Source organism: Microplitis demolitor, chromosome 4 (genome assembly GCF_026212275.2).
Source record: "Microplitis demolitor isolate Queensland-Clemson2020A chromosome 4, iyMicDemo2.1a, whole genome shotgun sequence".
Lineage (NCBI taxonomy): Eukaryota > Metazoa > Arthropoda > Insecta > Hymenoptera > Braconidae > Microplitis > Microplitis demolitor.
In genome coordinates, this window is record NC_068548.1 from 11174588 (window position 1) to 11188464 (window position 13877).

Below are 13877 nucleotides of genomic sequence, written 5' to 3' on the forward strand. Positions count from 1 at the left end.
ATATTGCAGCTTCAGTAAATCATAATTAAAATTACAATTTTAACTATTGTTATTGAAGAAATTTTATTTTTTTGAACATTATCATAAATAATATGATAAACTAATTTTTTAGTAAATTTTATAAAAATCTAACTGCTGTATTTGTCCTCATGACGCAACTTTACAAAAATTTTAACATTTTCTACCTATTTGAGTCAAGTAGGTTCCAAAAATACTATTGGTGAAAAAGTTTATATATATATATATATATATATATATATATATATTTAAGCGATCAGGGGAATAAATATTTTCCTGAAGCGATCGATTGACAACAAATGCGGAAAGATTCGAAAAAATCGTTCTGGATTACAAAAGGATTCGGCTCTGGATTTGGATTTACTGGAGCTTGAAATTTCGAAGATGGTCGCGGGTGATTTCCTTCAAAAACGACATATTCAATATCTTCTGAGCTATCAGGTTCAGAGGTACTTATTTCGTAGTAATTTATTTTTTTATGATTTTTGGCCGTTTCCGTAGCTCGTAGCATTCGTAACCAGGATGCTATTGTATTACGAGGTTGTAGAGCACTGTTGACCGAGGGTTCGTTTTTTACTTCCCGGGTTTCATTCTCGTTTTACAGCTGCTATGGCCTTGTCGTTAGAACGAGATGTTTTTCTGAGTGGTTGCATTACTGCTTCTTTGACGAACTTCTGGTTTGATGTATTTTCGTCTGGAGATCTACCCTCAGTGTTGTAAGATAAACCTTCAGCATACTGTTCAGAGATTTTATGTCGAACGCTAACTAAAAATTCGTATTCACTTAATTTAGATCTCTACTTGATCTGTTCTTCAGTGACGGTTCGTCTGTCTTTCGACCAAGTTATCTGAGGACTGCTTGTGTACAAGGTGAAGGGCTTACCATACAGATAAGGCCGAAATTGTTGCACCGCATATAAAACTGCCAAACATTCTGTTTCGTTATGAGTGTATTTTGACTCGGTCTCTTGTAAGACTCTAGACATACAGGAGACAATTTTTTCAACATTTAAGGCTGGATTCTTAGGCGTGCGATTTTCATTCTCCAGTTCTTTGCTCAACATGCCTGAGATGCCAACATCGGAAAAACTGGTCGCTAATATGAAGGTTCGGTTGAATTCACTCGAACAGGATAGATCCTCGAGATCGTTTAATTGTAATTAAAAAACTATACTCTACACGATAGTTGATTATCAGTCGAGTACCTAAGTTAATTGACAATTTAATTTATTGATAAGAACCGTAATTAACAAATTAATATCCTACACGAAATTAATCAGCCAAATACCGAGATCAACGACGATTACTTATTGCCTCGTCGGAAGATTTGTGCAATAAGATTACGAGCTATTTACGCCGTTTACGCTGACTAAGTATTAACAAATACAATTCAAACTGAGGCCCTGAGCCATGGTGCTCATTCTTTTTATAAACTTTGTTTTAACGATTGATGGAAAATTTCTGATTATCCCCATTAGTGTAAAGTGACGATAGTTTATTATTTATTCGTTAAACTTCTTGCAGATAAGGAATCTACGTTACCATTCCGAGTAAGGATGGATGGCTCTTTTTTTCTTAATTAATCACTTTATTGCAGCTTCAGTCAGTTATAAATAGAAAAAAAAACGATTAATAATAGTATTATTGAACAAATTTAATTCTTTCAAATAATATCATGAATACAATAAAATAATTTTTAATCATGAAAATAAGACCGAAAAAATAATTAAATAATCAAATAGAAATTTCACAAAACCATGTACTCTATATTCTTTTTTTATTGTATTATTCATGATACTGTTTAAAAGAATGAAATTTGCTTAATCAAAATATTTTTAATTATGACTGACCGAAGCTGCAATGTAGCCTAAGATGCTCGGCCACGTGCTGTTTTGAGAGCGCCTGGCGCGTGGAGATGAATAAATTCATATTATTTAAACTAATCGCAAGCAGCGATCTTTCCTTTCAGGATCTTAAGCTTTAATCGATAACGCATGTAACTATTAAAGAAAAAATTTCATTTTTTTACTAAGAAGTCAATGAAATTTTTATTTATTTACTTAAAAGTTAATTAGCAATAGGATAATAAACAAATAAATTTGAGCTATTAATATTTTAATAAAATATAGATATTTGACAATAAATCCTGAAAATCTTATTAATTTATCTTTTACGATCGATTTGAAATCTATTTCTTAATTCAAAGTACTCTAAATTTTCATTGTAAAAAAAATTGTGGTTAAAATAAAAATTTTGAAAAATCGTTTAAGGATTAATTTTTTGTAATGATTACTAAATAATATAATACATACACTTAATTCCTATGATCAAGTGAAAAATAGGGGGGCTCCTTAACGTGCTCTTGCTCTATTAGAGGACTCTGTACGTTGTTTTGTTTATTTATATCAGTATTCTAGTACTGAACGTCAGAACATCAGTAAATATTTTTATTCTCTGGCACTTTTCGATGCAAAAAAAAAGTTGCGAGTGGTCGAATCACAGAATAACGTCAATTGTTAATATTTCGGCTGGCCCCACAACAGTCAGCCCTAACTTTATCATAAGAAGAGGCTAAAAGAGACTTCCTCTCTCCTACGCATACGTGCTACACCACTTGTCCAACTTTTCCGCAGCTAGGAAAAATGCTTCTCTGAATACACAGAGCTTATAAAAATCGTTATATTTCATAACCTGAAAAACTCCATATTAAATGAAAATATCGCAAATTTTTATTTTAGATAAGAACGAAGTGTCTAAGAAATAAAACTTCAAAAACTTAATTTTTATTTCTGTAGTAGTTTTTCCGTGATGCGCACACAACAACAGACCTCTATCATTTTATTTATATACATTAATAATGTTATAGAAAATCAAACGCTCTACAAAAAATTACTCTTATCATTTTTTGATAAATCCATCGGTTTAAAAGTTATTTGATCTTGGAGTAAAGTTTATAGTTAATTTTGAGACCTTTTATTTTCCAGGTGAAACTCAGACATCACAAAATATCATAGTATTGTTTCGTAGGTAATTTTATTTCTGACAAATCCTTACGGACAAAATCTTTCGAAATTACAAATTATTTTCTAGTTATTTTGATTTTAATGTCAAGCTCTTAAAATTAATCAAAGAATTCTTTTCTAAGAGCTTGACATTAAAATAAAAATAACTAGGAAGTTAAGCGGAATGTCGGAAAACTTTATTCGTAATATATTATCAGGAATAAAATTACCTACAAAAAAGTATCTGTAACATTTCATAATAAGTCTGATAGCTTTACCTGAAGTAAAGAGATATAAAAATTTACTATGAATTTTACTTCAAGCTCAAATAACTTTTGAACAGATAGATTGATCAAAACATGATAGGAGACATTTTTTGTAGAGCGTTCGATTTTGTACACCATCTTTTATTGTACATAAGAATATGTTGATTGGCTCGTGAACTAGAAAATTCTAAGAAAAAAAAATTTCTCCTGTGCTATTTAAATGGAAAAAAGAAATCTGTGGTGAGCAACCTCTAAATATTCAAATGTAGAGATCTGCTTTTCCTAGGTATTTCTATTCAGCACTCTGAACATAATTTAATGTGGGATTTAAAAAAAAAAAAATCTGAAAACCGCCTGACCCTGCGAGCCAGCTCCAAAACTTCCCGCTGTTTTCAAGCTCAGGAAGCTCGGAAACATTATTACTTGTAAATTTTTGAGTTCGAAGAGCTCAAAAATTTGTTCGACCGATAATACAAACCTTCACTGAAAAATTATAATATTTATCTGACAATATCTTTAGATGGAATTAACCGATTTGAACGTTCTTGGTAACAATCAAAAGGTCTCAAAAAGACTTGAAACTTACTACACTTTGAGGTCAATTAGGCAAATGGTTCATGAGTTGGAATTAAAAAACAAAAAACGAAAAAAAATTTTTTTATTTTTATTTATGGTATAACTCGTAAAGTACATGACCGAGCTACCCCAAAATTTCATCGATTCTAAGTTTCGGTGAGCCCTTTCGATTACCATCAAGTACGCTCCAATCGGTTGATTCTCTCTAAAGATATCGTCGGACAACTAAAGTTTACACACACACACACACACACACACACACACACACACACACACACACACACACACACACGGTCGTCCATCCAGGAATAGTCTGAATAGCTTCCTAGGTCCTCACAACGTCGACATCTGACGAAAACGCGATTTTCGCAAATCAGACCGAAACCAATAACTTCCCTTTTTTTGAAAATTTGCAATTTTATTAGCAGGAAGTTGAAGAATAGTTAAAGACAGGGAGAATACGATTCTTTTGAATCAATCTAGTGTTTATGAGTCATCATCTCAATTCAACGACATTGTGACGGTGACCCTTTTCGATTTATTTGATTTTTCGATATGTTTTTATACATGTAGAACGAAGTTTTGAGCTAAATTTTTAGCTCTTTATCTCCACCCCTTTCAAAGATACCATTTTTGCTATAAAAGGATATAAAGTTGACTAAAGTTATGATAATCTTACGCCAGGTGGGGGGGGGGGTATTTTGTTTGATTTTCAACGCTCTTTATGGAAAAAAATTCGAAATCAGAAACAGAAAATTTTGTAATGCTTTTTCGGCCATTATTAGTCGAAAAATTAGTTTTTTGTTCATTGAAACACTTTCAATTGTTTTCAAAAATATTCCTAAAATTCTATGTTGAAAAAAAAATTTTTTTGAGCCATAAACCAAGATGGGCATCAAATAACTTCCAATAAAATAAATTAAAAAACAATTTCTGAACTTTCCGCCAAGAAAATTGTAAATTTTCAAAAATTCGGAAAGTTTTTGTTTTCACCGCGATTTTCGAAAATTGAGTTTTCATTAGATGTCGATGTTTTGAGGTCCTAGGAAGCTATTCCAACTATTTTCAAAATGATGGACGAGTGTATGTATGTATGTATGTGTGTGTGTGTGTGTGTGTGTGTGTGTGTGTGTGTGTGTGTGTGTGTGTGTGTGTGTGTGTGTGTGTGTGTGTGTGTGTGTGTGTGTGTGTGTGTGTGTGTGTGTGTGTGTGTGTGTATCTATGTAAACTCTCTGTAACTTTTTCACCAATAAATCGATTTGGATGGTTGAGGCGGCAATCGAAAGAGCTTGTAGGCCATCAACTTTCCTGAAAATTTCAGATCATTTGATCAATTAGACTCGAAAATATTTGCGAATTACGAAAAACATAATAAGTTTTTTTTGTTTATTAGTGATTTGTCAGAAACGATTTGAACGATTGACTTCAAAATCTAATCAGCTCCAGAATTTGATAGAACGCGTCGATCACCACCTCAAATATCAAAATTGGTCTATTAATTCAAAGGATACCAGCGTTGAAAATTTAAAGCAATAACATTTTATGTTATTTTTTCTGGATAAATCATGAAATAATGTGATAAATTGTGTCTTAAATCATACCAACTCTTTCTCTTTATGGTTTCTGTCGATTACCATATGATGTCATATAACTTATTTTTTAGCTTAAATCATATTATCGACAAAATAATTGAAAAATTACAGTTTTGCACGACTCATGATGCGAAGCATCAGAGAGTGCTTTACGATCGAAAAATTTTTTGCACCTCCTTTCTGGAACTATTTCACTTGGTATACTTTTGTTAGTTCACAGAATTAAGAGATGTTGCATACTATTTTGAAGATAATCTAATAGAGATTAATTTCATACTTTTCAAAATTTATTTAGTTCAATAAAAACGAAAAAAACATCAAAATATTACAAAAAAAGTTCCTGTCCGTCAAGTATAAAACCCGTAGACACGATAACTTGCAAAAAAATCCAGTAATTGAATCAAATTTGTTTTAAAAAAATTCTTTGAAAGATTTTTAGCTTTCCTATTGCAAATGGCTTGGTAACTCAGTGTCGTTTAATTACAATTAATTAAAGAATAAAAAAGGCTGTTTAACTATATTTATATATCTATGTAAAATTAACATGGATGGTGATGTACATTATACGTACATTTATTCCACCATGCGCTTGCACATTAGCGTCCTAGTACAGCTGTTTTTTTGGTGTTATTACTAATTGGTAAGCCTGCATTTTTTCAATTCAATTCCTTTTTTTGATTTTTTTTTATTTACATGTATTTTTTTTTTTTTTTTGTTATTAATCGAGATATTTTAATTAAGTTTTCTTATAATTATAAAAAAAATACTAATGTAATTAAAAAAAAAAAAAAAAATTTAATGAAAGAAAATTGTATATATTTTAAATTTACTCGTGCTTCCCGCCATTTTTTTATTATTATTTTTCATGTTTTAATTTTATTATTTCATAATAAATGATGATTATGAGTTGTACACTTTTGGATTTTCGAAATTTTTAATATTTCTCTCGAATATTTTATACATTACTGCTCTGATATAAGTCGAAACTCATTTAAATCTTGATTTTGAGCACTGACATTGATTTTTGCCTCAATAAATTTATTTTTTTGAAGATAATCGGGAATTAAATTTTAAAAACCGCTTCTTCATTAATGCTTTTCGATTCCTGAATTTACAAATTTTAGCATAAATCGTAACTTGTTAGAGCTAGAAAAGATCGTAAAACAACAACTGCATGTAATAGCACTTTCGATCTTGAAGTGCTTAAAACTATATTTACACTAATGTTTTCGAGTTCCTTGAGCTCGAAAACAGCGGGAAGTTTTGGGGCCGGCCTGCAGGACCAACCGACGCCTAGATTTTTTTTCTTGTTATTTTGATTTATTTTCCTTTTAAAATCGCAGAATATTTCAAAAAAGTCTCAAAGTACATAAAATAACTTTTTTTCAACTATTCTCAGTAGGAAATATATTATTTTATACGAAAATAAATAAGTTAAGTACTTTTTTGAAATTTATTGTATTTTTTTTAATAAAATTCAAATATATCAACCGTTACATCGTATTATCTACATTTATTACTCACAAATATACTACGTTAATATCGGTCCTACTTATTTGATATTACTTTGAGATAATATTTTGAGACTATCTGGAGAAATTACGTGATTTTAGAAAGAAAATAAATTAAAATTACAGAATAAAAATTATTTTTTAATTCTTTTCAATGCAAGTTATTGGATGCCTATCGAGGGTTATGGCTCGAAAATTTTGTTTTTCAACATAGTATTTTGGAAATTTTTGAAAAAAAGTTATAAGTGTCCCATTGAATGAAAAACTAATTGTTTGACTAAAAATGGCCAAAAAAGCATTGCAAAATTTTTTTGTTTCTGATTTTGCATTTTTTTTCTGAAAGAGCGTTAAAAATCGAACATAACGACCCCCTGTAACGTGAGATTAGTATAACTATATTCAAAGTTATTCCCTTTGTAAGCAAAAATGACAAACCCGGAGTGGGTGGAGATAAAGAGCTAAGGATTTAGCTGAAGACATCTTTTCACGTGTATGAAATATATTCAAAAGTCAAAAAAATCCAAGGGGTTCACCGTCGCAATGTCGTTGAATTGGATGGTATGACCGTTATATCTACACACACACACACACACACACACACACACACACACACACACACCCACACACACACACACAGGACTATATACGAGAAATTTCTATAAAAAGAAATATAAATTTCCAATCGAATTTTGCTTAGGGATACTCATTGTTCGTGGATTTTTTTCCTACGGATATGTAGCCGTGGCACCATAATGATCTAGTCGTAGTGTTGAATTTAATACGTATTGCTTTTGACCAACTCGGCGCTAAATAATATATGTGCACATTAAAATTACGATTGTGGAATAAAATTATAAAATTAATATTATAAATGTTTTGTCTGTGATTTATTCAAACCATAGACAACATTCACATAGCTATCAAATCACAGAATCAGTGTTGCACCTGCACCTTCAATGGATACATTCTACGAGCAATCGGTACCGCAATTTTTTCGATATTCTTGGCTTGGTAAAAGGGATTCGACAAGGCCAAGTATCCATTCATTTTTATCAGACATGCAACTATCCATGAAAATTGTTATTATCAAATAACATTCTCTTTAAGAGAACATAAAAAATACCTTTAAATTTTTTTTATCGAAATATTTATTCGGACATTCGGATTCTTTGTTTAAGTGAACTAGCTCTACGATTCTTTTTATTTGTTTATTGGCAATGTAATTGGTGAGCTCTATTTTGTCAGTCAGACATCTGCCCTAGTAGGTCTCTATTCTAGTCCCAAGGGGGCCTGTTGACTTTAGCCATCTGTCTTGAAAGACATTTATAAGTTGTTTTTCATTGCCACTTTACTCATTATAACATCAGTAGTATCGATACCATTTTTTTATACTTGAGCAGTTTTAGCCTTGTTCAGCGAAATGTCACTTTTCAAGGAATTCAATAATAAATATTTTTTGAATCGATTGTATCGTTTATAATTGTTAAGATTATTGAATTGGATTCGAAAGGATCAAGAAAAGCCTTAATATTCTATTTCATTGAACGAATTCCAGTTAATTAAAGGTATAATACTGTTATGTCAAGATAATTTTTTTTCTCATTTAATAATTATTAAAAATAATTATTGCAGAGCTCCTCTTTTCAAAGCGCGTGAGAACGCAGCGTCAGCTTTTTCACCTTGCTTATGCGACAAAGAATAGTGGGAGGGTAGCTGCAATAAGTTTAACAAATAATTAATAAACTGTCTTCACCTTCCACCAATGACGATAATTAAAAATTCCCCATCAATTATTAAAACAAAGTTTATAAAAAGTCTGAGTACCATGGCTCAGGGCCCCAATTTATCTTTGATAACTTAAACTTGCGGTCCGCGAATATTCGAACGTCGAAATTTCGTGCACTCTTATTGCAGGATTCCGCCCTAGGCGTCAAAAAGTCAATAAGAGGATCTTTAATATTTTGTATATAAGCCTTATTGCAGGAATCCGCTTCAGCGTCGAAAAATCAATAAGGCAATTTAAACTTAACATCTTTTCGCAGTCAATTATTGCAGGAATCCGCCTTAGGCGTTAAAAATCAATGATTGAATTCATTATCTATTAAATATCCTCAAAGATAGATAAATCCGATCCGGTTGAAACAGTGACACAAATTACGTGTATTTGTGATTCCATCTCGGGCTGAGAAAATTTGCGCGTAAACTCTTCGGGTGTGATAAGGGCGCTGTAAAAACTTTATCTATTTACAAATTTAATTATTTAATTTCCGGAACTGGGTGTTAGAAGGTCGTGAAATAATAATAGTCAAGTATAAAAAAAACAATTAATATATTAACAATATCACAGCACAGTAACTTGAACAAAAGTAAAATTGATCCGATGATAAGACTTAAGAATGTAGTGAGTTGATCCGATAAGTAGGACATGGATGTGTGTATCACACCACGCCGAGCGTAACAACTGTTTACACAACTTAATTAGTTACTAATTAGTTGAACAGAATTTTATTGTAGGTAATTTAGTATAGGAACCCGGTGGAAATACCAGTCCGGGCCGAGCGTAGCAGACGTTGACCGAGCACATGATCACAGAATCAATTGAACAGTTTTTATTTAATCATAATTAATTGAGCATGTTGAGTAAGTTAAATATTAATTGTCAATAACGATTATACACAATTGATCCGAGCAGCACTTAGAACAAAAAACGACGCCGATGGTCAAGCCACGCGTCGTGGACAGGTTAGAATTAATGATGTTGAGCCGATGGCGACTGAATCAGAAGTATATATAATTATATTGGCAAGATGGTTACCTGGTGAATTAAGCACGTTCTGGAAACTTCTTAATCCTTGACAGAGTGAAAGAATTTGCGGTGAAAACTGGTTTGTACGTAGAGGAAGGAATTCACTGTTGACAGCGTCGTAGCAGCAAAGATAAAACCGGTTGCCGGGGGTGAGTTAGCTGCGTCACCGGACGGCGCTAGCGGCTGAACTCCCGTCGGATCGCGGGAAATTTAGATTGGTAATCGATAATTACCAAACAGGCGCATTCAAAAATATTCAAAATATATCAAAATAATTCAAAATCTAAATAAAATATCTGTAAAGACAAACGAATTATAATAAAAACAGTTTCATAAATATTGTGAAAAAGATTCAGTGTACAAGTGAACTGTAACAATAATATCTAATAAATATAGAGAACATTACTTTAACCTTGCGAGTTCCATTCGAGAGTAGCACATAAGTTTACATCCTACAACCCAAGCCGCGCCCATCCAACCAAATCCTACAGTAGGGATCTGAGTGAGCTGCAACGTTCTGGAGGGATACAACCTGCCGTGCTAGAAGAAAGATTCATCGAAAGGTAGTCGAAAGATTTACAATCAATTCTTTCATAAGATATCTGGTTCAACACAAGAGCACCAGTCTCTTCGGAGACGTTTTGGGTTCTTACTTTTCGAAAGATCTACTATAAAAAGAAATAATAGGAAGATAATTTCTTCCTCGTATTCTTTACTGTTGTCCGTGACCTCCACATCGCGCGTCGAAATTTTTCTATTGCTACTAAAGGGAAAAATCCCGAATAAATCATTCAAATTGAAGCGGCGGACATAACAATACGTTAAAATTTTTTCCGTAAAATCATGAGTGGTCTGTCTAGCTCTTTTCGATTCGTGAAAATATTTCATTTCAAGCGGATTTTGGTAGTTAAACTATTAGTACTTTTAACTCTACTTATTCGTTAAGTCTTTCAACTTCTTTCTCAAAGACGCAAGTCATACCAGAAGCTGATGAATGTCACGTTTCTTTATTAGCAAATACGAATAACAAATCTCAATCTGGATGGAAATAAGGTGAGATAGAAGCTCTAATTACTTTCAATCAAAAATGTATTAGGATCTTTAAACGAAATCCTTTTTATTATTTATTTACTTTACCCAATCAGGCGCCATCGCCCACAGTAATACAATAACTTGTTTGACAATAATTAAAATTGATTTACTCACTCACTGACATGAATTAGCAATCTTATGTAGAAAAATGATATAATACGAGTCTTCATAAGTCACAATTAATTTTGTTGTGCCTAGATTTGTGTACCAATATTATCTATGACAAATCAGTAACATTTCATTACCATTAAACGACTATGTGTGACGCTTTACTCTCAATCATGGGCCAATTATAATTATCATATACTAAAACATTTAGAAATGTAACAATAACAATTGAAAATCACTACAAACAGTATTTAAAACTTTGTCTTATTACGGACTCAATGTAACTATTAATTATTGCAACGATTTTCGCTTATTCGACTCAACGATAAAGTTGAGTGAGATATGAGTGAAACTAGTTCATGCACTCTGCACATAGTTTAAAGCACACGAAACCGTTGATACTCTCTTTTCAAATAAGACTGCGATACGCATATTGATATATAATTTATATCATTCGTAAAAATAAAGTTATGATGTGTATTATATTTAGTTTTTAGCTTAATCACTTTCGTGAAATTTCCCATCAATAAGTATAATTTCGAGCACGTAAGTGTTGGTACTATGATACTGCTTTTTCAACAAAGTACTTAGCAAAATTGATTTTAGTAAATTATCTGAAGTGCAAGATGATATTATAATCTTGAACCTTATTTTATGACGTCGAATAACATTATCTTTTCTCTAATGATTGAAATATTCACATTTTCGATTAGAGTTCATTTTTCGTTACGTGCTAGGAATGACTATATACTTTTCTGATGGTAAAATATAAACGATTTATTGCTCATAAATTAGAAAGCTAAGCCCACATTTATAACGATCTAGATCACATTTTTAAACATTTTGAAAATCCCTGAATGTTTCCAGTTTATGGAACACCCTAATACTAAAATACTTATTTATACATGACATCAGAAAATAAACGTTATTTTTTTATGTATTGCATCCATTAGAAATGTAATTTGCATCAATACTATGAGAAATGTAATAACTATCTCTTACATAAATAAAAACACTAAAAAAAGGTTTTATAAAAACTCAGAAATAGTTTTTTTGCAACATGAAAACATCTATCCGTTTTTACTATATAGAATAATAATTTTGTCGCCAAATTTTACATTTCTTTGTTAATTGTGTTATTAAGTCCACGTGACAGTTTTTCCATGAATATGTTTATCTCTAAATGTGTTTATCATTAAAATCGGTATTTCTTTAAAATTAGTGTTTACTAGCATTAAAAAAAATATAACCCTGTTATGCTCCTTTTATATATTTTACCATGATTACGCAACCTATAACTCCAATTTAAACTAAACTATGAAGCTTACGTCGCGAAATCATTAATAGTAATATAGCTGAATAAATATAGTGAATCTTCGCCCACAGCATTTTTAAAAAGCACTTTATCAGTCATTTTTGTACCAAATGAAATGAGTTTACTTGCAAGTTTATTTTTAAACATACAAAGTTTTCAAGCTATTAAAAAAAATCTCTTTTAAGTGTGATTTTTTTTTTTAAATAGTAGAAATGAAAGTCAACTAAAAGGGATTTCTTCTTACAATCTTCGAAATTAAAGACATAAAGTAAATATTTTTTACATAATTATCAACCATAAAACCTATGAGTTTGAAAATGATCTATCTAAAATAAATTTTTATGTTGTAAATCTACAGAATTTCAATCACCGTATTTCAACAAAAAATGTCTTTTATCAAATTATGAACTAAGAAATTGTAATTATTTTTTCAATCAGTGGAACACATTGGAAAGTACGTCAAACTAAATTTTTAGTGAATAATTTGTAGATTATAGAGTTAAGTCAAAGTATTTGATGCAATTAACCAGGATATCAAAACAAAATTACTGTCTAAAAGTAGTTACACATAAGTCTGAAAATAAAACTAAAGATTTCTTCTCACAAATTTTTGCGTAGACAAATTCGGCTGGGTCCAAATGCTAGTTCGGAATGTATGATGATATTTTCAAATACATCGATAAACTCATTGTTGGATCGGATTTTTTTTCTTATAAGTCTAGAATACACAACGCCTATTTCTTGTATTTGTACAGGAAAAAAATTATCCAGAAAATAAAAAGCGTCCAAAACGGACTAGTCTGAATCATAAAGTTAGATATGAAATAAAATAATAAATCTGGAAGTGTCTTATCATCTCGGCAACTTACGTAAGATACTTATTCAACGATTCGAAAAAGTCTTGAGCTTAAAACACGACATTTGAAAAGTTAAAACTTACTTCAAGATTCAGTGCACGGTTAAAATATATAATGAATATATGACTAAATTGTGTGGGAATACTTTTTCAATACTTTATAATTGAGACAATTTTCTGTAATAGCTGCCTATTCTTTACATAATCATTAAGTATTGAAAAATTTATTTTACATACACACAGCCATCCACTATCTTATATATATATATATATATATATATATATATATATATATATATTCTAATATGATCAAAAATTCGACATCGACTCGTGGTTTGGAATTTATTTGAAATAATCAATAGTTATGAGCAAATTCTAGTGACATCTAGAATCAACAATTTTGACTTCGACGAGCAATCGATCTAACGCATGGATTAAAACGAGAGATCCAGGATGAATTTAGTACTGAACGGCCGCGTTTGTATTTGAACAATTCGATTCCGACCAAAAGAACAATTTTTATTCCGATTTTTGAACTATTCGATTTACGCCGTGAAGAACAATCTGAGTTTGAAAAACGAACAACTAATTTCCACAATTAAATTTCGAGTGAACAATAAATCGCCTTCGTGAATAAGCCGAAGCATCGGCGTGAACTGAATAAAGTGTACGAGTGCAATTATTATTGAACAAGTAAAACGCGTTCGCGTAATAATTATTAATTAAATAATTAGT